At 43.6% G+C, this 27606-nt stretch overlaps 1 long non-coding RNA gene across 1 annotated transcript in view; it reads left to right on the top strand.

The window, feature by feature from the left end:
• LOC113254610 (uncharacterized) overlaps positions 1 to 27606 on the top strand; it is a 169266-nt gene that overhangs the window by 88927 nt on the left and 52733 nt on the right. The window contains exon 4 of the long non-coding RNA XR_006409436.3: positions 12775 to 12923. This is a non-coding gene — a long non-coding RNA (uncharacterized LOC113254610). The remainder of the gene's footprint in view (positions 1 to 12774; positions 12924 to 27606) is intronic.

Raw genomic sequence — 27606 nt, 5'->3', positions numbered from 1 at the left:
TCTGGAAAGCAGAGCTGGGAAGAGCACCCCATCGAGGAAAAGGATGTGCAGTCGTATTGTGCAGAATGTTTGGAATACTCTATGTACTTTGGTGTGGCAAAGACTTTGGGAATGAGAGATGAGTAGTAGGAAATGGGATTAGAGAGAGAGGTGGGGGCTAGGTTGTAGAGGGCTGAGTCAGGGGACTATTCTGCAGGCACTGAGAATCCACTGAAGGCTGTTAGGCAGTGGGTTTGTGTTCTGGAGCACTTCCCTTGACTGCAGAGTGGTGAATGACTCAAGCAAGGGAGAAGAGGTCTAGAGGCAAATTAACATATTGTTGACCCTATTGCGCCAGTTCTGTAGAGATGAAGCTGAGGGTCTGATCAGGCAGGAACACACCCTTCCTTGAGTAAGATGAAGACAGACCAGACCCTTCGACATCACAGGGCCTGGACTTACCTCTCCATGGCACACTTGTCTGCCCTCAAGGGCACACATGGAGCAAAGGTGGCCCAGTGCTAGAGACCAGAGTGAGGTCATTGTGTCTTGGGACAGTTCTGGATTCGATTTCCTTTGGGATGGAGAAAGATTGTGGAGAAGACTTTGGGAGAGATTGCAAATCTGTAGGGGGCAAGGCTGCCTTGGCCATGCAAGAGAGAAAGGGAAGGATAGATGAGGTCCAGAGATTAAAAGGAGCTGCCTTTGTTCTTAGAATGTGTGGCAGGCCATGTTCAGGGGGAGAAATGGATCCTGAAAGGAGGAAAGTGTGTGCCTCAGACACTAGGCAACAAATGGGAGGGAAACTGGTAGATCTTGTGATTGATTGCTTGCTTGCTTTTTGCCAGTGTTGAATACCACGGGGAATGGGGAGAGGCAGAGGTTGATTGCGAGAGTTTGGGAGGATTTGGGAGGATCAGAAGTAAACATTGCTGTGGAAATTAACAGCTTGAAATGCCAAGAGGCTGGGAGAACAAGCAAGAACCTCACCTGAGGTTAGAAGAAGATACCTATGTTTAGGGCACATCACGAAAGGGCTGATGTCTGGGAGGGGGCCATTTCTTAGCTTCCAGGGATTATTTTGGTGGGTAATGTTTTTCTTCACCATTGAAGTCTAATTATGTCTGCATTACATGCAATAAAGGAAGTGACAGAATAATTAGATGGGTGACGGACTGGAGAAAACACTCCCTTATTTTTTTTTTTTTAAGATTTTATTTATTTATGTGACAGAGAGACAGCCAGTGAGAGAGGGAACACAGCAGGGGAGAGGGAGAGGAAGAAGCAGGCTCCCAGCCGAGGAGCCCGATGTGGGACTCCATCCCAGAACGCCGGGATCACGCCCTGAGCCGAAGGCAGAGACTTAACGACTGTGCTACCCAGGCGCCCCAACACTCCCTTATGTTAGTACAGCACCAGGATGACACCTGCCATTAGCACAGGTTAAAGCCAAAAGGAGATGCACACATCTCTAACTTCTTCTTTCAGATGGCAAAACTGAGGTCCAGTGAAGGAGAAATGACTTCCCCAAACTACATACAGACACTCCGACCTCCGTTCTTTCCTTTGATCTTCATAATGGTTTTTTAGGTCAGGATGGAGAGGACCGGTATAGCATGGTCATTAGCAAATTTTTCCTATGAAGGGCTAGATAGGAAATATTTTATGCTTTGAGGACCCATATATGATCTCTGCCACATCTTCTTTTAAAAAAATGGTTAGGGACACCTGGGTGGCTCAGCTGGTTGAGCATCGGAATCTTTATTTCGGCTCAGGTCATGATCTCAGGATTGTGAGATGGAGCCCCACGTCGGGCTCTGCACTCAGTGGGGACTCTCTTTGAGATTCTCTCCCTCTGTCCCTCCCCCCTGCTCACTCATGCTTTCTCTCTCTCTCTCTCTAAAATAAATAAATAAATCTTTTATTTTTTTTAAAGTGGGGCTCCTGGGTGGCTCAGTCAGTTAAGTGTCTGGCTCTTGCTTTTCGCTCAGGTCATGATCTCAGGGTCGTGGGATTGAACCCGGCACTGGGCTCACTTGCTGGGTATGGAGTCTGCTTGAGATTCTCTCTCTCCTCCATCCTCTGCCCCCTGAATAAATAAATAAGTAAATAAATAAATAATAAAATAAAATGTTTAAACAGCCCTTTAAAATGTAACAACTCATCCTTAGGTTGCTGGCTGTACAAAATCAGGCCACACCAAAACAGGCCTTTTGAGTGTTGTTGGTTTTTTTTTTTTTTTTTTTTCTTTCTAGTGTATTTGAAAAATCACAGCCATTGGATTTAACCTGGGTTTGAATTTTGGTTCTGCCACTAACAGGCTGTGTGACTTTTGGCAAATTACTTAAACTTCTTTCCCTTCTTTCCCTTCTTTGTAAAATGACCACAAATGACCACTTACCAGGTTGTTGAGAGAATGGAAAGAGATACTGCCTAGGTTGAAACCTAACTTTGCCCTCTACTAGCAGTGTGACTCTCACTGACAAAACTCTCTGGGCCTCAGTTTCTTCATCTGAGAAATGAAGATAATAGTAGTCCCCCCTTTATATGACTTTTGTGTGGATGAAATAACACAAACGTAAAACTCATAGAATAGTGCTAACATGTATACATTTTATGTATTATGGTTAATATTATATAAACACTTAAGGTACCTGGTACAAGACAGATGCTTGGCAAATGCTAACTATGGCAGCCATCCCCCAGTGAGAAAGCCGACTCAAAGAAATTAAGGAAGGTAGGGCCATATTGTAAGAGCCTGGTCTCGCCAGAGTTCAGCTGCAGTTCACTCTCGATTTCTGTCCTATAGGATGAAGCCAGCATGATCGGCTACACGAGAGTGAGCTCTCTCTTTGGCCCATATGTGGGGCTTCCCCCACTGTCAGATTAGCACGTGTATAACCTAAATCCGTTTTGATCTCAGTAGAGATCTTTGTATCCATGCACTCACTTGGCAGTCCTGGGCTGCAGACTTGGTGCTCTTGCTTGTGATCTGAGCCGCGTTATCAATATTTGTGCATGTAAACTCGGGAGATCAAAGCTATCCAGGTCAGAAAGGCTAATATTTAAATTCCAGACTTGCAGGCACAGCTTTGAAATTCCATGGCGCAGAATCAAGTTCACGTACAAAATCAAGTTAAACATTGGTTTGACAGAGTTGTAGGGCTCTGGAGTGTGGGTGGGGTCTGCGTTTAGGGGAAATTGGGGGCCCGCCCAGAATGGAATTCTGTAAGATTCTGGCTGAGGACAGTTTTTAGGTTCAAAGCTTTGTGTGACCTTAGTTGGAGTAAACACATTTTCTTGGTCCAGCTTTGATATCACAGAGGAGATGTTTGTAGTCTCTAGAAAGAATACATTCTGCTGCTCTGAAAACGTAAGACCCAGGGATACTACCACTTACCTTGCAAGGTATTATAAAAACTAAAGATAATGGACATAAACTTCCTGAAACATAATAAGCTCTCGACATGTGGTAGCTATGTTTTGATAATTATCCATATTCCCAATGTTCCATCCCCTACACCACTGAAAACATGTAAACCAAAGACCATACCCTTTGGAGATAACAAATCATCTTTTGTCTGCCCACCTTGCTCAATTCAATAAACTTTTGGAGAGACCTAGGCTTATTTTAAGTGAAAAGATGAATAAGATGGGCCTTTAAGGAGATTAGTCTGTCCATGGGTGCCAGATACACCCACCACTAGTTGTAATGCAATGCAGATGGCTTGGAAGCAGAGTGCACTCAGGACTGTAGCATCATAGGTAACGGAGTCATTCTTCTTAGTAGCAGTGGATTAGCTTTCATGGAGGAGCTGGACTCCCAGCCTCTTCCCTAATGTAGTATAATGAATGGCTTTAGATCCTAGAAACCTAGGTTCAAGTCCTGGTTCTCCACATTTTGAACTGTGTCATCTGGAGCATATAACTTAACCTCACTGAACCTCAGTTTTCTTGTCTGTAGAATGGGGATAATTACAGTGTCTACCTGATGGAAATGTTGGAAGAAATAATGAGATAATCCATGTAAGCAATTAGCATTGTTCATTGCAAAGCTACCACACAGTAAATAATTTTAGCTACCATCATTTTTAAAAGGAATTAACTTTTCATCTTAAAAACATAGTATTCTTTCTTATTCTGCTGACATATAATCAAATAATCATGTTATATCCACGTAATGCTTTTAATACTTTTATAATGAGACATATAAAATTGCCAATATCTGACCTATAAAAATGGCAACTTCATAATAGCATTGCAAGCACCCTTTCTTGCAATGTCTCGTTTGATCTCCACAATAGCTCTGTAAGTGTGTTGGCACCAATGGGATTTCCTTCTACGGTCCTTTTTGAAAATCTCCTCGAATTCTCATGGATGCTGAGACATCAGCATGTTCAGTGGCTACTGTTATTTGCCAAGGTGGTAGGTAAGCACATGGCCGAGCTGGACCAAAGAATCCCTTCTGTGAGATTTTGTGGGTGAGGAGGGGTGGTGTGAGGATCCTAGGAAACTTTGCTAGCCTTTCAATAACTGCAGTGCTTTGGTATTAAACTCTGGAGCAGTTGGTCACTATGTTTTCTACCATTCACTTATCTAATTGGTAGTTACTGAGCACCTTCTATGCTCCAGGTACTGTTTTGGGGTTAGGGATATAGAAATTAACAAATGGACAAGATCCTTTTCCTCAATGAACTTTATTGTACTGGAAAAGACTGGAAACAAGCAGGCAAATAAGTCAGTGTGATCAGTGCTGTGCTGGGACTATGTGGAAAGAGCTAAACTGCACTGAGAGAGGAGGGTATAGCCAGCACAGTGTTAGAAGCAGAGAAAAGGCTGGAGGGAACACTAGTGGATTTGAGCATCTGGTTCCAGCAGCACCTGAAGGCCTGCTCTCTCACTGTTCTCTCAGCACCTTGCTTATTCAGATCTCCTTGGATCTCATGAACTGCCAAAACCTATCTCTCACTTTTATCCTTGAATTGAGTTAGGTTTCTGTCATTTGCGATCACAAGGGTCCATTCTAGTCTAGCAAATCTAATGGGAGCATTTACCCTTCTCCTTGTATAAATAAAGCGAATTAGGATATGGGTGGAAAAGTGGGTCTGAAACCTGAGCCACACAAGTCGTTTTGGGATATGTAACTTAAGCATAAATCATAAATAACTAAGGTGGCCTAGGATGTTGTATGAAATTTAAAAAATAATTCATCAATTTTAGTTGGGTCATTGCTGTCATCACCAAATTTGATAGCTTTTTATGGCCAACAATATGGAAAGATTGATAGGATCAGAGTATCTGGAAGCTGAAAAGGACTTTATGGATCATGAAATCAGACCTCAGTTTACAGATGTGGAGACAGAGGCCGAGAGCAGACACATGACACGTTCAAAGTCACATAGCTTGAGAGTAACCAGGGTAGAGTTGAACACAAGACTCCTGACTCTCAGCCCATGGTTAGGCTACAGTGGACTAATTCATTCACTTATTCAAGAAACATTTTGAATGTCCGTTATGTGTCAGGCCCTATTTTAGGCGCTGGGGTCACAGTGGTCTCTGTCCTTATGGAGTTTCATTCTAATAGGGGGAAGACAGACAATAAACAAATAGAAAATCTGGTGGTCTATGCTAGGAAGAACCTAAACCAACGCATGGGAGAGTATAACTCTGTGTGTGTGGTAGGGAGGAGTCATGTTATTCTAAATTGAGTGGTCAGGGAAGCCTTCTCTGAAGAGGTGTCGTTTAAGTCAGGATCTGAACAGCCAGAGGAATTGGCCCTGTGAAGATCTGAGGCAGGAGTATTCCAAGGAGGAGAGGTAACTTGTGCAAAAGCCCTGAAGTTGGAATGAATTGACCTGTTCGAAGAACAGAAAGAGGAGTAATGTGACTAAAGCATACTGAGAAAAGTGGGGAATTACAGGGTGGTGTGAACTAAAGTTGGAGAGGTCAGCAGGGTTTAGACTGTGGCCTTGGGGGCCAGGGTAAAAACTGTTTTTTTATTCTAAGTGTAACAGGAAGCCATTTGGGCAGTTTTAAATGAAGGAGTAGTGTGATCTAATTTCTGTTTTAAAACCTGATTCTGGGGGCACCTGGGTGACTTAGTCAGTTAAGCATCCAACTCTTAATTTTGGCTCAGGTCATGATCTCAGGATTGAGCCCCACTGTGGAGCCTGCTTAAGATTCATTCTCTCTCTCTCTCTCTCTCCCCCTCTGCCCCCCCCCAGCACTCTCTCCCTTCCTCCTTCCCTCCCTCCCTCCAAACAAACCTGATTCTGATCACTTGTTGGACAATAGAGAGTGGAAATAAAGAGCCAGTCATGCAGGCAAGAATACTGGTGTCTGGAATAGGGTGGAGCAATGGAGGGGGCAAGAGGAAGATGGATCTCAGATGCGTTATGGAGGTAGACTTGACAGGATTTCCCTATGGCTTAGGGATGGTGGATGGTGGACCCAATCTCAATCAATGGCTAAGTCCCAAGTTCTTGCCTCAAGAAACTTAAGAAACAATTGGTGTTGCCATTCACTGTGCGTAACTGGGGAAGACAAAGATTTGAGGAGAAAAAATAAATCAAGAGTTCTAGACAAGAGGTCCATAATCTAAGGTTAGCAAGTGACAAAGTAAACCTAAAAAAAGAATCAATAGAAAACCTTGGAGGACAGAGACCATTGACTGCCACTCAGCTGCTACTCAGTTGGTCATCTGGTCCCTTATCCCTCATGGATTAATCAATGTGGAGCAACCTGACAAGTAATCATCACCATTATGGCAAACCACAGGGAGGTATCCAGAGATATCAAGAGGTCCATCCTAGCATCAAAAGTTACCAGGTGAATTCCCATCAGGAGGTGCAGAGTTGGACTGGGAGGGTCATTCCAGGCAGAGGAACACAATGTGCTCCAACAGTTCAGAGATGATAGGATCATGGTGAGCTGGAATGGAGACAAAGGGCGTTTGTGATAGTCTAAAATGATAGGTCAGCATTTTATTTTATAGGTGAGAGGTCAGAATAAGTAAACACCCCCCACTGAACATGCTGGGAGGAAAAACAGACTTCATTCACTCATTCATTCATTCAGAAAATCTTTATTGAGTCCAATCTTCATGCAAAACTGTTCTAGGTTCAAAGACCTAACAATAAATGGAACAAACACCCTGCCCTCAAGGAATTTACATTCTAACAAGAAAATACAGACTATAAATAAGTAATATAACCATGTGTCAGGGACAGATGAGTGCTATGGAGCAAAATAAGCCGTTAGCATGTTTTGGGCAGTTTGAGCATTTTGTTCTCTGCCCAGTGGGACCAGCTAATAGAGGAAGTGAATGGGGAAACCCATCCTTGCTCTGCTCATTGAACTGTGCCCAGGTGCTGGTTGCTTCTGCTCCAAGGAGGCCCTCTTCTTCTTTCTTGACGTGAATTACTGGGGCTGAATGTACAAAGAGGGGAGGGAAGGATGAGGTCACAGAGGTCAGAGAGTTTGGTCTTGTAGAGCCTTATAACCATTGTCAGAACCTTGGGTTTTACACTGAGTGTGATGAATTTGCCAAAACAATAGGGAATGGGGAAGCAGGAAAGGTGCCCTATATTTCTTCCCAGCCCTACTTCATTCACCTATCCCTGACCCTGCCCTGATTTGACCATTATGTTCTCTGTAGGGTGAGGAAATTGGAAACTTTTGTTCTCTCTCTATAAAATGACATCTACCAAACCTCTGATTCTCTATTGGTCCTTCATAGAAATCCCACCAGAACTTTGGTGTTTGATGGGGAGGAGGATAAATCTACTAAATCTTTCAAAACCAAGAACATCCGGTTTAACCCACTGTATCCCCAAGGTGGTTTCCTGATGGGAAGGCTCCCGGGTAAAGGAGAGAGATGCCAAGGAACCTGGTCTTGGGTCTGTCCCTGTCTCCCTGTGTCCCTTTGGGAAAGTCAACCCCTCCCTGTGGGTGAGGGGAGAGTAGTGCTGGGCTGAGGGCTCCGACTTCATTCTCTCTAAACTTCCATCCTGTTGTTCTACTATTTCTTGACCCCTCATCAGTCTTTTTCCTTCTCAAAGTTTCCCTACCTTTAGGCTTTGAAATGTGCACACTGTTGACAAAAAGAAGTAAGAGGTTCAGGGGGAGAGAAGAATCAGGGCTGGGCGAGTGAAAGGCGTCCCGGCTGGCATGGTCCAACACCAAGGAGGCCTGCGCAGCCAGAGCCTGGGGGTCCGTCCTGGTGACTGCTGGGGAAAGTCCTGGCTCTCTTTGCTGAAGGGGCTCTGACAGGCTAAATCCAAACCAGATGTGCACCAGAGAGAGCAGGGCCTATTACAAAGTGTTGTGAAATGGCCCAGGGGAGGTAAATAAGCAAAAACAGGCCAGTTGCCTAGCAGCGTGTACAACAAAACAAGGAGCAGCCCAATTGGCATTGGCCAGGGCAAAACTGCTCTCTGCCGTGGGGGAAGAAAGGACAGGGAGGGTTTGAGCCTGATGAAGACCCAGGAGGCCTGCTTCCAGCAGCCCTGCCCTACTCCCTGCTCTCTGGGGTGGCAAGGCCTACCACTGGCCCTGCCCAGCCTGGCTTCACAGCCTTAGGGACTTTGTGCCCAGCCAGCCCCATGGGGTCTGATTGGGGCCTCTCCCCAGTGCTGGGGAATTGGGGTATGGGAGGGACCACACCCCTCTGAGAACCACGCTCTGGCAGCATCCACCAGGAGGGGAAGAAAGGGAATGCAGCTACAGAGATCTGTCAGAAGTCTGCTATATGTCCTGTGCTTTACCTGCAAACTTCATCATACCTTCCTACACCGTGGATTTCTTGAGCACCTGTTATGTCCCAGGTTCTGCAATTGACAGCAGGGATAATCATAAAGGAACAGAAGAAAGGCACTCTTTGCTCTCCACCTGTGGAGGAGAGAGACATTAAATAAGGAATTGTATGATCAAATGCATGATTGTGAATCATGCTAGGAGCTACAAAGGAAGAGAACTAGTGGCATGAAACAATGAAAAGGGGGTTGGATCTAAACAGAGCATGCAGGGAAGGCCTCTCTTAGGAAGGTAAGCTGAGATTTCAAGAGTGAGTAGGCACCTGCCAGGCAAGAAGAGGGGGCAGAGGGTCCCCTGCAGCTAGAAGGGCAGACAGGAAGGCCTTGGGGCAGGAAAGATCCTCCGCTTAGGAGCAAATGACAAAGAGAGAGTGGGGCTGTGAAAGAGGCTGTGAAGGGGTGGAGAGATGGATAGGCCAGATCACAGAGGCCCTTCCATGATAAGGATGTGGGGTTTTGTCCTAAGTGCGGTGAGGAACTCTTGGGGTTTGTTTGTTGATGATAATATTGGGGAAGTGGCAGGAACCCTGAGATGATCAGATTCATGTTTTTAAAAGATTTTTCCTAGGTATAACTTGGCAATTTTGAAAGGGAACAAGAGGGGGTACAAGAAGGACAGTCAGCAGGCTCTTAAAATAATCTCAGCAAAAATGTCAATGGCTTGGGGCGCCTGGGTGGCACAGCGGTTAAGCGTCTGCCTTCGTTCGGCTCAGGGCGTGATCCCGGCGTTATGGGATCGAGCCCCACGTCAGGCTCCTCTGCTGGGAGCCTGCTTCTTCCTCTCCCACTCCCCCTGCTTGTGTTCCCTCTCTCGCTGGCTGTCTCTATCTCTGTCTAATAAATAAATAAAATCTTTAAAAAAAAAATGTCAATGGCTTGGATTGGGGGCAGGATAAGAGGAGATAATAAGAGAAACTCAAGGTACATTTTCTATTGACTCCAACATTACAATCAGGTATTATTATCCCATTTAAAAAGTTTGAGTAACTTTTCCAGGTCACACAACTCCCTTGAAGGGGCAGTTCATAAAGGACAGACTCAGCATTAGAACCCAGACCTTCTTGACTCCTAAGCCTGTGCTCTGTACATAATAATGCAATGCCTACGATTGTTTTTCTCCAATGACCTGCTAAGGATACAGAACTGGCCAGAGCTGAAGATGGCTGGGTCTGAGAAAGTGGGGGCAGAAGAGTCACATCAGGAAGGAAGGGTAGTGTGTGTATGATTGTGTGTGTGTGTGTGTGTGTGTGTGTGCATGAGAGAGAGAGAGAGAGAGAGAGGAGTGAACAGGAGGCAAGCCTGTTTGCACAGCTTCCCTGTGCTTTCCTCACCTCTGTGTGGCAGTTTTGCAAGGCACTTCTGGCTATACTGTCATAACTAGCCCTTGCCAGGCCAGTGCTTGCTTAGCCCCCAGCAATGATGGAGACACACCTCCCTCTTGGGGGAGGGCTGAGGTGACTCCCACAGCCCAGGAACAAGTCAGGAGCTTGGAGACACCAGCTTGATGGTTACCCCGCAGGGCTTGGATGCCAGGACTACTTGTGATCTTGGGCTCATTTATGAACTTCTTGATTTTCAGTTTGCTAATCTGCAAATGGGCATAGTAATACCTGCCTCATAGGGCTGTTTAAGGAGATATTGGGGTTTAACCTAGTGCCTGACACAGAAGTAGCACTCAATAAAGAGTGTCCATTTTTATCACGGCAGTCGAAGACCCTTATCAAAACGAGGCGAGGGGGTCTGTACTCCACATCTGAGGTGGACTTCTCCCACTCCTACCGTGTTCTGCTATTTGGAAGAGCACTGGCCTAGGAGTTGAGAGACCTGAGCCTTCTGGCTCTGCTGCTGACTTGCTGTGGGGCTTTGAGTGAGGCCTCTCCCTCTCTGAGCTTCAGGTACTCTTACCTATAGAATGAGGGAGTCACACCAGATGAAATTCTATTCCAGGGCATGGAAAGAAGACCCTGCTATTTACTTGGGGCTGCTCTGACCATGGGAGGGAATGGAGGAATAGGACAGAGGAGTACAGAAACAGAAATGTTTTCCATTAAATGTGGATTTTTCCCCCAAAACACTTTTTAACATCCCCCAAAGATTCTGCAGTTTAGACAAATCTGTCCTACACAATAGAGGTGCCTATAGCCCCACAGATGGGTTCTCTGATCTTTTGTTGTACTTCCTGTTTCTTCCACTTAGAGATAGTTTCACATCCACAAGGTTGTAGAATCTTTGTCCAGCTTGCACGATCATCCCTTTGAGGTTTCTTACCGTTGTAGGAAGAAATAACAAATGAGCAACAGTGAAATGCTAAGATGAACCCTGTGGTGCTGGGGTGGAGTTGGAGATAGCAGTCGGAATCCCATTCCGTTCAATGAGATGCATGTGGGTAGAGATGTGGGTCTATGTAGGCTAGTGGACGTACATCCTTTTCCTGGCTGTGTCCACTGAGATGGCCCAGAAGCAGTGACACTCCAATAGCAACAAGTACAACTTACATACCCAGGTTTCAAAAAACCATTCTCCAATAAAAGAGACCAGGATTCCTTGGAGAAATACGAGCTGAACCTGTAGTATGTTATAGTGGCATGTATAAATGAATGAATGAAGCAAGTGTTCAAAACAACAACAGAAAAGATGGGGCCATGTTAAAAGGACACAGAAACCAACCTGAAAAGAGCTCCCAATGGCCAAGGCTATAACAATTTAAGCAACAAAGTATTAATTGTAACAATTGTAATAATCAATAATAATTACCTGAGGTAAGATCTGCTGGTGAATGCTTAAATTAACAGATGAAACCTTCAGGAGGAACAAGATACTCGTGTAGCCCTAAATTATCCCTTTCCTCAAGTATGTATTAATTCCTGTGGTGATTTTAGCATATGTCCTAAATTCCTTCATACACCTTTCTCCAGAGGTGGAACTTACTCCCTGCCATTGAGTGTGGGTTAGACAGTGACTCCCTCACTCCTAATAAATAGAGTCTAGGAAGGAAAAAGAATAGCTTTACAGTAGTGAAACCTGGCAGACAACGCCTGAACTAAGTCTTCAAGGTTAACATTACCAGTGATAAGTTATGTTGATACGGCTCATTTACTGATGGGAAGCAATGAGACAGCAAATCACCTCTGTGTGTTCTCCCCCAAAATCCATAACTACAGTCTAACCCTAAGAGAAACATCAGCCAACAAAAACTGAAGGACATTCTACAAAACACCTGACCAGTATCAAGGTCAAGGTCATGAGACACAAGGCAATATAGAGAAACTGTCACAGATCAGAGGAGCTTAAGGAGCCATAAGTGACTGCACTGTGGTAATGTAGATTAGATTCTGCAGTGGAAACAAGAGCACAGGTGGAGAAATGGGAAATCCAAATCATGTCTACAGGCTAGTTAATAGTATATGTACCATGTTAACCTCTTAGGGTCGATAAACATACCACAGTTACGTAAGATGTTAACATCAGGGAAGCTTGGTGGAGGGTATATGGGAATCTCTATACCATCTTTGTAACTTCTCCGTAAATCTAAAATTGTCCCCCCAACTCCTGCCTCGCCCCCAGAAAACTTTAAGAGTATAAACTCTTCCAGGGAAAAGGCCATAATATATACATTTTCTCTATCTTCTAAGAAGTCCTAGCAGGGCCAAATATTCTTGTAGGGGAGTGCTCTTTGGAAGCACAGAATGTGTCCTGATCACATTTCTATCCTCAGATTAACTAGTGGTAGCACCTGATAGGTGAACGTGGCTCTGGGAAGTGGGAGAATGGGGTTCCAGTCTAGGCTTCACAATGAATGACTATGTACACCGTAGGAAACTCACTTAATCTCTGAGTCATATATTTCTTCATCTGGAAAATGGGGACAAAATACTCCTAGCTTTGTAGCGTTATTAGGATTAAATGAGACAATGAATTGTGGGGAAAGGTTTTATAAATTTCAAAGCCCTGTGTAAATATTCATTGTTATGTTGACCTACAGATACTGATCAATCACAAGTTCCACCTGAATGGATCAGTGTTTCCCCAGCTCTCCACCTATGACACACCTGTGCACAGAGTCAATCATAAAGAACATAAAGATCCCTCCCAGGATTCACCTGCTCAAACACACCCTGGATATGCATACAGGTATGACTCTTTTTTCCTACCACAGACATCATAAGCTTTATCCTTTGCTTGCTACTATTCATGTTCTGGCAAAGAGAAATGAGGAAATCCTGCTTGTCCCAGACCATGTAAGGCTTCTTTCCATAATACTACAAGACTCTATCAAATTGTAATATGGTGAGATATTATAATAATGATGTCTACCTTTCATGGTAGGGTTCTAAGGGCTGTGTGTATATTAGCTCAATGTTTCTAAGATGTCAGTAATTTTTGCTCCACCTTTATTAATTTTGCCATATATGAATGTCATCATATTATGTCATCTCCAATTGCTTTAATAGGATTCAGTGTATATTCAGTGAGTTCTGTAAGTCTGTGTTAGTTTATTTTGTTCTATACCCTGGGATGTCCAGTTGCCCTACATAGGAAAACACAGTCCAGGGCAATTTAACCAGCATTCAGTCAATGACATTTAGTCAAGAGGCTGCACTCCAAGACAACATTTCAGTTATTTTTATCTCCAACACAGATTTGTTAATTACCAAATAGATATTGGAGATTGGTTTTAATTGACAAAATTAATGTTTTAAAAAATACGTAGGTTGGCTAAAATATCATGAACGCAGTACTCACCTTTGCATGAATAATACACAAGAATCTAGTGGTGTTTTCACCATTCACTCTTTGGAATGGTGGACAAGGCTTGATTCTAAATCTCCTTGAGTCCAGCTATGATTTAGAGTACTCTAGTCATCTGCAACTATGGTGGACACGGAGAATGAGCTACTCAGACCACTGACTGCATGGAGCATAAAGATCCTCACTTCAGTAGTACCTGAATCATGCTCCCAAGGGCATTCCTGGCCAAAGACTGAACATACCAGGAATAGGAGGACAGGCTGGTTGCTAGGAGATGGGGATTTCTCTGATGAGCACCACTGGCTCAGAACTCTCAAAAATTTTGCCAAACCTCCCTTGGGACTGCACTGTAGTCTAAGACACTTCCACACAACTTTCCTTCCTTAATGCCGGCTTTCTCACTCAGGGTCAGAGCAGCAATGGAGTCTAACACACCCCCAGGCTCCCCTGGCTTCCCCTCCCCCATTTTCTCTGAGAGCCTTTTTCATAATACATTTCTTACACATTTACGTGCACCTTGTGTCTGTTTCTCAGAGGACCCAGAATAACGTAAATGGTGCTGAGAGTGGTTTAAAAAAACAATCGGTAAGATAGGGATTTGAGACTGGCTCATCCACCACACAGCAGGTGAAAGGGCCACAGTCCCGATACCTAGGCGAGACACAGATGGTCCCCAGAACAAGGTGATGGCATAATTAAAAAGATTTCATCAGTGGTGACCTTGGAAAATGTCCTGGTGGAGGGGAATGCTGAAGCAAATGCAAAGATGTAAACATTTAAAAAATATGAGGGGACAAAAGACTAGAGAGTTGGCTGGTTGCTACTAAATTGTATTAACACTCTGCAGAAGGTTGATGAGACAGTGAAGGCATTTAACAAGCAGTAAATGGCTAAGTGTGAGCATCATCAGAACTCTGTGGCAGCTTCCCGTGAGGCCCCCCATCACCTGTGGCTGAAGGGCAAACCAACTGAAGAGTATGCTGAAGTCCTGACTGAGATTTGCAAAGCTCTGGTCAAGGCAGGTCTGTTATGTGAAGGACAGAGTCCGAGTATAAAAATGTGGGACCGTGAAATGTGGGTGCCCTGAGGAAACTGACTCTGCTGGCTCCCAAGGTAATACATAGCGTTAAACCCAGCTGGAGACATGCTGGTCTTAGTAAGTGAGGAAAGTGACTACACACTTAAAGACTTCCAAGAATTAGCTGTTATATATCAACAGGAGCCGGGGACTACCCCAAGACTGTTTTGAAGATATTTGATCAAGGAAACCATACTGACTGACTAAGCAAGAATTCATTGACTTGAGACGTAGGATTTAACTTTCCATGAGGGACACCTAGGATGGGGCAAACTCATGACTGAAAAAACAATGGCCAACTCTCAGGGGAGTGCCTGAATTGCCCTGGTAAATGGACAGGAAGGAGTAAAAAGACTGAGGGATAAGACATGCTGGCATTAATATAAGAAGACTGATAAGAAGACACACCATTCTCCAAGGCCACCAGGGAGGCATTGGTGAGAGAAACACAGCATCACTAAGAAGTTCAGTGGTAGCCTCTTCTGCAGGCCAGAGGCCATCGCAGAGATGGGCTCTTCAATAGCCATGAGGGATGATGGTTCTCCCTACCACTCATCCACCCAAGTAATGGAGGTCAGGTGGTGGTACTAACCACCAGAAGCCAGGAGACCACAATCACTGGGTAACCAGCAAGGTCAGAGAGGTAAACAAGGGAGTCTGACCCACAGGGAGGAGGATATGGTTAATAGCACATGATGTCCCTAGGGACAAAAATAGATTGTTGGTCAACAAAGGTGATGTTTAATATCTATACCAAGAAAAACAAAAATGGTGGGCAGGAGTCTGAGGGCTGTCACCTTAATAAAAGTCATAGCCCTTGCTCAGTTCCCACACCTGAGCCAGATCCAGAACCCACTAGTTGAAGAGATGGCTGGGTCCCTAGGAAGAAAAATCCTGCGATACCATGACACATATATACTGTGATGCTTTTTCTAGTGCCTTCCTAAATAGACCTGTGACCACTGACTTGGAGGACTGTCCTCTGAGGACAGAGGGGAATATCCGGACATTTGGAGCACTATCAGACACAGGGTTTGAGTTGATATCAACATCTGGAGATCTAAAGTCTCACGGTCTCCTATTAGAGTGGGGGCCTATAGGCAGGGCCAGCTTCTTGGACTGGCCATGTAACCAGTACAGCCATACAAAGCCCCATACTTTGAAGGGCCTGCACAAGGGGTTTAATGTTCTGTGCCTGCTGTCTTGAAACTCTTAATATTTTTTCTTTGATATTGTTTTATAAGTAAAGCCCAATGGGACAATTGACCTCAGCATGACCCCACTCCCACTGCCTCCGAAAGACAGGCTCTCTGCCACCTGCTTCCCTGCTTGCTGGTCCTCTAGGACCTATTCAGCTGTCCTTAATCACTGCTGTTTTCAGACATGAGAGGGACCTGGGTATGGGCAAGGGGTGAGCCAGGCCCAAGCATCCCACAGCATCTTGGGGCAGGACATGGAAGCCACCGTCCCTGCCTTTGACTAGCAGTACTACAGTATACTTGGTGAGTGACAGGCCAGAGGCTATGTCTTGATGTAGGGAAGACTCTTCTTCACCTTGATCCTGGTACCAAGTATGTCCTGGGGAAGAGGTTTAAAGATCTTTGGGAGCTGCCTGTCTGACATGAGCTGGGATGGTGGGCCTTGGGAAGTTAAGATGCCTAGCTCAATGTCCACATACCCTGCCTGTGGTCAGGACATGGCATAGTAGTTCAATAGCCAGTGAGGGGGAGCCTCACAGCCATAAGGCCAGAGTGAGGGAACGCGTATCCTCCTTTGCAAGGCTAAGCTTGCACTCACCTTGCAAGTATCTCCGTGCTCAGGAGTGCTCCATCAGTTGGCTCTATCTGGGGCATCCTCTTTTCCTCCTTCTATCCTTCCTGAGTCTGTCTTATGTTTGCCTCTTTTGGCCATCTTGAGGCACCCTTAGGGACAAGCCTTGAAATACAAATATGTAGTTGTGATGATTCGGCATACAAGTTGAATATTCTGATATTTGCATTTTAGGCTGGCATGATGAATGGTAAAATTCATGCTAATAATTTACAATTATCATTTTTACTTACATTAAATAGCAAATAAAAACACTATGACAAATTGAGAGAGAGCCTACAGAAGAAAGAAAAATCTTTATATGTACCTTTGATGGCACTTTTTTCCTGCTTTTTGAACAAAGGGCCCTGCATTTCCATTACTCTGGGATCTGCAAATGGTATAGTCAGTCCTGTCTACGTGAGACAGGCAATAAATAAAATTCTGGCTAAAGTCTGGCTCATAGTAAGCCCACTGGGCTCATGGACCCACCCAGTAGTGATTTTCTCAGTCCATGAGTATATAATTGGAATTTATATATTTGGCAATTGGAGTAATCCCACATTAGATCCTTAGATTGTGAGGTAAGGTCATCATGGCAGGGAGGAAAAGAGAAAAACTCTGAAACTGCCCTCCACCCCAGCCAAGACAGTAAATCAAAAATAATCACATCCTGGGGGAGTGGAGGATTAGAGTCCCCATTAAACACTTAAAAATTGCAGGAACGGTGGTCCCATGTAATTTACCAGCATAGTCCCTGCAGAAAGCTGATAGATCCTGGAGATTGAAGACTATTGCACATTTAACAAAGTCGTAGCCCTGGCTCCTGTAGCTGGGCCAGACATGGTATCCCTGCAAAAAGTGATTAATAAGACTTCAGGGATATGGTATGCCACCACTGGTTTGGGGAATGCATTCTTCTTCATTTCAGTTTGAGAAGAGGATCAGATATGATTTGCATTCACATGGGATGGATAATATTCATTTTCTCAGGACTATGTCACCTTTCCTGGCCTCTGTTGTAATACAGCCTGAGAGAATTGGAGCCCAGGACACAGGTGCATTACATCAATCACATCATGTTGATTGGATAAAATAGACAAACAGTGGCTGGTATGCGGGAGGTCCTATTTAGACACATGCACTCCAGAGGATGGGAGATCCACCATACAAAAATTTAGGAACCTGTTACTTCAGTGAAGTTTTCAGGCATCCAGTGGTTCAGGATATGCTGGGATAGTCTTTCCAAAGTAAAAGACGAATTGCTGCATTTTGCATCTACTACTAATACTTAGTAGTGGTGCTGATCTCTAGTTGACCCCGTATCTAGTTATCATTCCCTCAAGATCTCATGCCTAGGGCTGAAGCATCTGATTGGGCCAGTGTAGGTCAGTTGATCATGGTCTAGTGCACAGCTTCCCAACCAGTAAGATATCATCTTGGAGATAGTGGGCAGGTCCTAGGAGCTTCAATCATAACCAGTGTCATCTGGGCTCTAGCCTTCATGCTATTTAACCAAGGATGCTTTCCATACATGTACCATGGTGTAGAAAAGATGCCGGTAAGCCCTGTTCCAGCTGCCTGGGATGGCAGAAGGGAATGTCTTTCTTCCTGGAGACAAAGTCATGCTCCTATTCCTATTTAAGAAGACTTTTTCTGACATTTAGTAACTCAAAAAATGTCCACTCCACTAAGGCAGTTATTAGCTCAACATTATTTAAGCACCTACTATATGCTCAATGTTCTGCCTCTAAATAAACCAAATGCCTTGGGTTAATATGTACCAGGAGTGGTTAAACCATTTCCTGAATAATTTGGACAGTGGTAGGCATGACGTTTCTTGTTTTTGTCATTTCTGGTAATTTCACTTTGTGGCTCCCATTTTTTTAAAACCAGATTTGGATTGATGACCTAGTTGTTTAATTCTCTGCTGCAGATGTGTGATGTCTGAAGGAACAGAATCTCTCCATTATGATTCTTCCATTGGAGCATTCCATAAGATTCCTAGTGAAGTTTTTCCTACCCTGTTTCCTCCAACATCCTATCATCTGCCAGATATGTGGCCTAAGGGCAGTGCTGATCACACCACAGCCTGGATCTCCTGAGAAGGTCTGTCTGGTTTGGGCCCCATTTAAAACTGACAGCCTTCTGTGTCACCCAGTATATAAGCAGGAGCAGTATTCCTGTGTGTGAAATGTTTTGCCTCAAGAACCCAAGGAAGCCTACCTGATGCAGTGCTTTGGACAGCCTTGGGGGAGATAGCGAGTTTCCAGCAGGGGCTGTCAGCATGGCAGTGAATGTCCACTGATGACCTAGTCAGTAGCAATATCCTAACTAGACTCTTCTTGTATTAGCATTGGACTCTCTTCTTATTTCCAAGCCTCATCTGTTTTGCCTTCGCATCAATTCTGTGGGCTAGGCACAGGGTCACTAGCCTCCTCATGAGTTTCTTAAGGGCATACCTCTCTTGGTAGAGTATTAGAAAGAAGAAAACCTTCCTCCAAGCTGAACACAGCCTTTACTCTCCCTCATCTAGTTGCCTTTCGTCAGGACACAACCAATACAACTCTACTTGGTAGCATTAATTTTGCAAATACAATTCCAGGCTATTTCTTTTCAACTGAATTCAACAAGATTTGGTCTCGTTAGTGGCAGACATTTCTTCTTTTTCCTCTTGGAACGTAGCTTACCACATTTCCCAGCATTCCTTGCAGTTCTGTGGCTCCACATGACTAACTTCTAGTTAACAGGGTATGGGAAAAAAGTGAGGTGCTTCCAGAGCTAGACGTATAAACTTCTCACATAATCAGCTATTCTCTCTTTCCCCAGCTGATCACTGAAGTCACCTTAAGAGGGCAGACCCATATGATGGGAGGAGCCTGAGCTCCTAGTTCTTGAATGAGTATGTAGAGCAGAGTCCCTCCCTGCTCCACATGCCAAGAAATGAACTTTTATAGTCTTTGCTTGTCTGTTAAGGAAGTTAATTTACTATGACAAATACAGCATTTGCACCTAAGAATCCTGGTTAGTCCTGGTCTCCCTGGGTTACTAAACTTTATCCAGCTTTTATCAACTCAACTCATAAGCTGCTTAATAAAAATGAGATCTAGAGTTTGAAATGTATTTTCTGTTCCTCTAATACCTAGCCCAGGGTATGCCTGCAGGAAATTAGAGCCAGTAGATTTTTTAGAAAATGTAGTTCAGTTCTACTTGTCCCAGTTCCCTCTCCACCAGCACACTTTTCACAAAAAGAAGGAAACTGAGGTTTAGAAGAAATAAAATAATAGGAACTAAATGAATATTCAATTGAATGCAATGTATAACTGCTGATTCTTCGTCTAGTTTTCCGTATTCATTGATTCAGGAAATAAAGTTGGAAAAATGTCTCCTTTTGTCCTGCTATAGCTTCTCAATAAAAGGAATTAGTCATTGATTGCTATATAACAAGTTACCTCAAAACTTAGTAGCTTAAAACTACGCACTTATGATTGCAATTCTATGTTCAGAAATCTGGGTGTGGGTTAGCTAGGTGCGTCTGGCTAAAGGTCTCTCATGTTCCAAAGGAAGACGTTGGAATATTTAAATGTACAAACCTGGGGGCTCCAGGACTGAAACCCAGGTGGAGTTGCTCAGCTGGTGCTAAGGTCTCTGAGCTTGGAGGAGGAGCTCTGTAGTGCTACAACCCAGGCCTCTTAGGGGGGACTTCCAGCAGCTAGTGCTGATGTCTCTAATGGGATGTAATGAAGTTCTGCAAGTATTGGAAACTGCCAACTGGATCCAAGTGGAAGGAACTGCTGCTGCCTAGGTGAAGAAACAAGGCTGGGGTGACATGGACGGGAACAGGAAGCAAACAGGATGGAGCAAGTCTCTTCCTCTGCCAGTCTTACAGTCTCTCTAGCATCCCCTATCTGCAGAGCCTAAACGGAAGCTGCTGGCAAAGGAGGCATTTGGTTTGTAGAGTCCCAGCCCGATGTCTCAAAACAGGGTACTGAAGTGGGGGATGGGGGAAAAAGGAGTAGAATCCAAGAGACAGTATCTTTATAACTTGTACATGGAGTCATCCTCAACACTGGTGGCAGTCACTTGGTATCTTTAATTTCCTTAAATGCTCCTATAATAAGTGCTGACATTTGCTCATCTCACTACAGCTTTTTTCAAGCCCGTTATCTCATTTAATCTTAAGAAAATGATAGGAATCATGATTTCCCTGTTCAAGACAATGGCACCCAGGAAAGTCAAGCACTTGCCAAATGACATACAATATATAAATGGTAGACCTGGGTCTCTCTGACCTCAAGTCCAGTGTCTTTCACTATATCACACTGTCTTCTCAAAATATGTATACAAAGTGAATGAATCAATGACCCTATTGTTATTATTAAATCCTTAATCAATCAGAAATTAACTCATGTGAGCATATTTAGTAATTATCACTTTAATTCTCCTTGACTTAAGTTTCCTCCATCCAGTCAACAAATATTTAGTAGGTATACTTTATGCTGTGGAAGGAGAGAAAAACGTAAATAGGATATCTGTCCTCAAGGATGTCTGGTTTAACGTGAGAAATGAAAAATTTCATTACAATGTGTAAGAAGTATTATTATAGAAGTGGCATAAGATGCCAGCAACTCTCTCCTCTACTCCACTTGGGGAAGGAAAAGAGGGAAGGAAGTCAGTGAAGACTGTGGAGAGTAGATGACCAGGGATATGTTCCAGGAAGGAGGAGCAGCCTATAAAAGGTAATGGGAAAAATACTTTTGTAAGTGCATTAAGACTCCCTCTTGAAGAATGTGGAGAGGGGAAGAGACTATAGAAGAAAGAGAGGGTACCAAGCCAAGAACAGCCATCTTGTATAGGTTGAATGCAGTCCTGAGGACAGTCGGTGAATCTTGTCTCTTGAGTCGTCTCTTGAAAGGGCAGCAAAGCCAGAGTTTGCATCTGACCTTCTCATCTGTGTGCTTAAGGTGGCAGAAGATAAAACCTTTCTCTCTCCCGGGTTTCCTGGATTAAGAGGAACCTGCTCTAATTAGCCAGGACCAGTTGTTCTGAGTCCATTGCTGAAGAAATTCTTACCGTTTTTTGGTTCCAGTAGATCATTCTTTGATGTCACAGGGCATTTTCTAGGGAAAACATATGCCAAACTTTCCCCCTAATATCTGGGTAGTGCCCCCACAGAGAAATTAAGGAGGAGAAAGCCCCTATTTGGAAAGCCCCAGGTGACCAAATTTCTGACCCTCTGTGTTTTCATTCTCCCTCCCTTAGCTCTGTGAAGATCGCTTTCCGAAGTCATCATAAACTCTAAATCCAGCTGAGTGCCTTTTTCGGTGGGTGGTCATGTTGCTTAAATACACCACTAACAGTGGTTCTCTCTTGGGGGTGGGATTACCAGGGCCCTTCCACATTCTGGAAGTGTTTTTACATTTCTGTATTGTTCTAATTTTTTAGCCACCTCTATTATGTATGTAGTTTAACAAACATGTGTATAAATACGCACTTAAAACCATCAGAGACATTCTTGTTGCTAAAAAGTGTGAGGTATACAGGATGCAGGAGTTGGAAGGAACTTTTGAAACTCCAACTGTGGTCCGTGGCCCAGCATCATGAGCTTCCCAGAGAACTTGTTAGAAATGCAGAATCTCAGATCAGCCCTGACTCCCTGCATCAAAATCTGCTTTTTAAAAGTTTCCCAGGTGATTTGTATACATATTAACATTTGAAAAGCTCTGATCAAGTCCAGCTAACTTTTGGATTTTTACTGCTAAGGAAACAGAAGGAATAGGGGGAACAATCTGTCAATATTCACACAGCTTGTCAGCATCAGAACTAGGACTTTGACTCCTGTCTTTAGACTCCCAGACCAGGACTCTTTTCCTGCCTTCCTGCTTGCCTTTCCATCCGTGGTCTTCCTAGAACCTCTGCTTATTTTTCTATACTTTACATGTGAATGCATTCTAGGTCTCAGGGGAACATGGAAAGTGAAAATTAGGCTCTCAATACAGCTCAATACTCCTAAGTAAGATAGAGCACTGCAGTCTGGGAATTGGGTCCACTAGCCTTAGATTGGGCCCCACATCACATTCTAATAGCATGTGAGAAGAGACCCAAGGTGAACTAAGGAACAAGTGCAGGTGGGAAAACTAACAGAGCTCGTGATATTAGGGTATCTCTGGAAATTCAGGGACAGGGGCAATGCTCAGGAATCCCTTTAGTTATCGGTTCCCATTTGTATGGGTGTTGAAAAGAGTCAAATGCTGGCTACGTGTTATGAAGAAGGGAATCACCAGTCATTGAATACCAGCTCATACAAGTGTTAGCCAGCCCAGCTGTTCAGAGTTTGCTGAGTCCGCAGTGTTGGCTGCAGCTATTGATCTAAAGACATCCTCAGACTGGGGTATATCTTACTCAAGAAATCTGAGTCCTGTTCCAACCAACAGGGGGACCAGATGTTTGGAGACAAGGAGTCCTTGCCTGAGACCTTGGGGGATACTTGGGGAAGCAAAAGTTACAGGCTGGGCCAAAGACACACAAGAAACTCAAGTCCTACCCATCAGAAGTACTGTCTGGAAATTAGCTGCAGTGTGGGGAGTAAGCACCAGGGAGAAGCCAGCAGGCAAGAAGAATGATATGGTTGGTAGCTAAGAGCTGAGCTATGGAGTGAGTGTCCATGCTGACTCCACCAATTTCTAGTTGTCGGATCTTGGGTGAGTGCCTTCTTTTCTCAAAGACATCATACATCAAATTAATGGATATTACTTCAGGTTAATATCATATCTTTTTGTTCAAAATAAAGCACTAATTTTTATAAGGAGTTGAATATAAAGTTACCCCTGCTATGGTCTGAATGTGTCCCCTGAAAATGTGATTTTAAAATTCTAATGCCCATTGAGATAGTACTAGGAGGTAGGCCCTCTGGGAGGAGCTTAGGTCATGAAGGTGGAATCCTCGTGAATGAGGTTAGTGCTGTTGTAAGAGACTCCACAGAGCTTCCCACCCCCTTCTGTCCTATGGGGACACAAAGAGAAGTTTGCCACCCGGAAGAGGGAAGAGGGTCCTCACCCAGCATGCTAGTGCTCTGATCTCAGACTTCCAGCTTCCAGAACTGTGAGAATAAATTTCTGTTGTTTATAAGCTACCTAATCTATGGTATTTTGTTATAGAAGACTAAGCAGACCAAGACATTTCCTTTTTTCTGTGTGATAGATTTTTTTGAAGGGGAAGTGGAGGGAGCAAACCGTACCTTATATTCAAGCCTACAGGAGATCTTACTCAAGGTTTTAGCTAATGGGAGGCAGTGGGGGATTCAACCTGGTCTCAGCCCAGAGCCCAAGTTCTCGGTCACAAAGGTGTAATATAGGTTTCCTTCAGGACTATCTTCAGGCATCATCTGCCAAAGTCCTCCCTCAGCAGTGCTCCCTTTTCCCCCGTATGCACAGGAGACTTGCTTAAGAAGCTCTGCTCTGCCTTCCCTTGGGACTCCAGGCTTCCCTCCTAGAACTTAGCATGCTGAGTTGCAAATTGTACTGGAGAACTCTTTGAGGGTGAGGACTGTATCATACTCAGCTGTGACCACAGCATTTAATGCAGTTCCTGACACATAATAAACGCTCAATAGAAAATGCCTGTTGAATGACTGTATGATCTCAGGATGGGATAAATCTACTTTGCCAGATATAGTAGATTAGCATTCAAAATCCATTTCCTTCTCCTTCTGGTGTATATTCTTATGATGTGGGGACTAGGAGAGTAAAAGTACATGTCCTAGACTCCCATGTGGCTTAGCTCTGGGTGGGATTTAGGCTTGACCAATCAGATGCAGGGGTGTGAGTTCTGCAAGGCAGAAGTTCAGGGACAAGCTTCTGCAGTCTCTACTGGTTCTGTGGCCAGCTTAGTTGTGAGGATGTTTGGTTTTTCTGCAGCCCCATTGGTGGAGAGCCCAAGGCTGGTCACTTGCTTTGTGAGGATCAAGAGGCATGGCACTGGGCATTCATTCTGTTGACATAGACTATAGCAGGCACCACGTGTCCCTTCATGGTCATAGCAGTGCTAGGTAGGTTTGGAACCAAAGTTTCTTTTTTTTTTTTTTTAAAGATTTTATTTATTTATTCGACAGAGATAGAGACAGCCAGCGAGAGAGGGAACACAAGCAGGGGGAGTGGGAGAGGAAGAAGCAGGCTCATAGCGGAAGAGCCTGATGTGGGGCTCGATCCCATAACGCCGGGATCACGCCCTGAGCCGAAGGCAGACGCTCAACCGCTGTGCCACCCAGGCGCCCCGGAACCAAAGTTTCTATTTCGTAGAAGGTCCGAGAAAAAATAGAAGATCTCTGGATTGCCCAGAACTTTAGGGTCATTTCTAAAAACTCAATCTACACTGCTTCTTCCATCCTCTCAGTGACCCGACTAGCCATTTAATACTTGATGTTTCTAGTTAGGACATTGTTTCAGCTGCTTCACCAGGACAAATATAGTCACTTAAGGTAAAAAGTTTATTTCTTTCTCATGTAAAACTATGAGCTGGTTGGCAGTCCAGGGGAGAATGGTGAGTCTGTCCCTCCTGGTCATTCAAGAACCCAGTCTTCTTTCTTGGTGTTCAGTCACCCCCTAGAGTGCTGCCCTCATCCCATGGTTGAAGTTGCTCATCACCTCCATGCCCACATTCTAGTATGCGGGAAATGGGAAAGAAAAAATGTAAGAGAAAAAGCTTCCTTTTAAGGAAATGACTTAAAATTTCATGCATTACTCCCACTACATGTCATTGGCCATAACTTAACCACAGGACCACACCTCACTGCAAAGGGAATAGAAAATATAATTGTTATGCAGGCAGCCAAATAAATGCCCAGCTAGAACTTGGAAGGGGGTGGAGTTCTAGTATTAAAAAAAGGGAAAGAATGATAGTAGTGAATAATAGTCTCTCAACCAAGCAAACAAACAAGTGAAAGAAGGTAGCCCATCGGTCCTCCTTAAACTTGCTAGGAGAACTACATTCTCTGCAACTGAAAGCTGACTGTCACAGCTACTTACACTGACATCAAGAGGGGGCTTCTACTTTGTGTTGGGGAAAAAAACAATAGCTACTGAGCCCAGTTTATGTCCCAGGGTCCCATCAGCAAGACCAAAAAAAAAAAATTGCAGAGGACTAAGATGTAGCTTTTGAGAACTATCCAGTGCCGTTGAAAAATGCAAATTAACACACAAGAATCGCCCTGCAAAAGAACTGAGTGTTGTACTTGGGAGTGAAGTGAATAAAGAGGGAGAGTTAGGCTGAATTATGGGTCGTGTTGATAGAAAATAAAGATTTCATATCGGGGGTGCTGTGTAATAAATTCTATTTTGGAAGAGATTGACAGAGGATATGGGGGGTGCCTCATTACAAGTAAAATTTATGAAAGGCAAGTGCTAATATTCATTGCATGCTTATATTTATAAGCAGAAAACTAGACATCTGTTTTAGTTTGGGTTCTTCCATTATCATCAATGTTTACAATAACACCTTATATGAATATCTCAGTACGCACTCTATAAGGAAGGCATTATTATTATCATTTAGAGTTGAGGAAACTGAAATGCAATGAAAACAAGTAACTTTCTCAAGGGCACGTGTGTAGTGTTAAGTGGTGGGACGAGGTTTCAAACCCGGGTAATCTGTAGGTCATGCTCTGCAGCACTTCTCTATATGGTTGGCATGCATGGCTGTGGATAGAGCTTCCCTCGCTTGTCCCTCAAGATGGCCACCACCAGCTCCAGAGCAAAAACATGAAAATGCAACCAAAGGATCCAGACAGCCTAGAATGAGCTGTACATGACTAGTGTCTATGAATGAAAAGGCAACAAGATTTCCTAAGGGCTTCGACTTTGCCCACCATTGTCCTAGGCATACAAGATGTGGTCCTTGCCCTCAGAAAACTTAAATGTGTCCTAGATATAAATACGAGGTACACAGCCATCAATGTAGAACTGATTTACAAATGGACAAAAGACCTAAATAGACACTTTTTAAAAAAAGAAATTCAAATGGCCAATTAGTACATGAAAGGTGCTCAACATCACAAATCATCAGGGAAATACAAATTACAACTTCGATGAGATATCACCTCACATCTGTTAGGATGGCTATAATCAAAAAGACAAGAGATAATAACCATTGGAAAGGATAGAGAAAGGGAACCCTCATGCACTGTTGGTAGAATTTTAAATCAGTACAGCCATTATGTAAAACAGTATGGAGATTCCTCAAAAAATTAAAAATACGTTAAAAAATTAAAAATATCCAGCAATCCCACTTCTGGGTATATATCCAAAGGAATGGGAAACGAGATCACAAAGAGGTGTCTGTACATCCACGTTCATTGAAGCATTATTCACACTAGTCAAGATATAGAAACAACCTAAATGCTCTTCAGTGGATGAATGGATAAAGAAAATGTGGTGTACATGTATATACAATGGAATATTATTCAGCCTTAAAAAAGGAAAATTCTGTTTGCAACAACATGGATAGAGCTGGAGGACATTATGCTATGAGAAATATGCAAGACACAGAAAGAAAAGTACTGCATGGTCTTATATGCAGAGTCTAAATGGTCAAATTCATAGAAAGAGAGAGTAGGATGGCGGTTGCCAGGAGCCAAGGGGAAGAGTAAATGGGGTGATGTTTGTCAAAGGGTACAAAGTTTCAGTTATCCTAGATGAATAAGTTCTGGAGATATCATATACACCATGGAGGTGATAGTTACTTAAAATTTGCAAGAGCTAAACCTTAAATTAAATCTCTCTCTCTCTCACACACACACACACACACAAATGGTAACTATGTAGAGGTGATAAATATGAAAATTAACTGTATTGTGGTGATCATTTCACAATGTATACATATAGCAAAACATTAAGTTGCACACCTTTAATATATACAATTTTTATATGCCAATTATATCTAAAGTTGTCTTTAAAAAGCGGTAAGTTTCACAATCAGGAAAATAGCAGAGCTGCTTGTTAGTAATGTGACCATGGATATGACCCATCACTTCTGTGAATCTTTGTTTCTGCATCTGCACTTCTACTTACCATGGTCATTGTGGGGGACTGGCACATGGAAGCTGTTATTATTACAATATCTTACATAGACAGTGTTTGCTTTTAGATAATTTGTTAAACAAATATTTTTAAAAAGACCAGGCTC

This window comes from Ursus arctos, unplaced genomic scaffold (assembly GCF_023065955.2).
Source record: "Ursus arctos isolate Adak ecotype North America unplaced genomic scaffold, UrsArc2.0 scaffold_12, whole genome shotgun sequence".
NCBI classification, from domain to species: Eukaryota; Metazoa; Chordata; class Mammalia; order Carnivora; family Ursidae; genus Ursus; species Ursus arctos.
The sequence above is the reverse complement of the archived record's forward strand: the minus strand, read 5'-3'. Positions and strand labels throughout refer to the sequence as shown.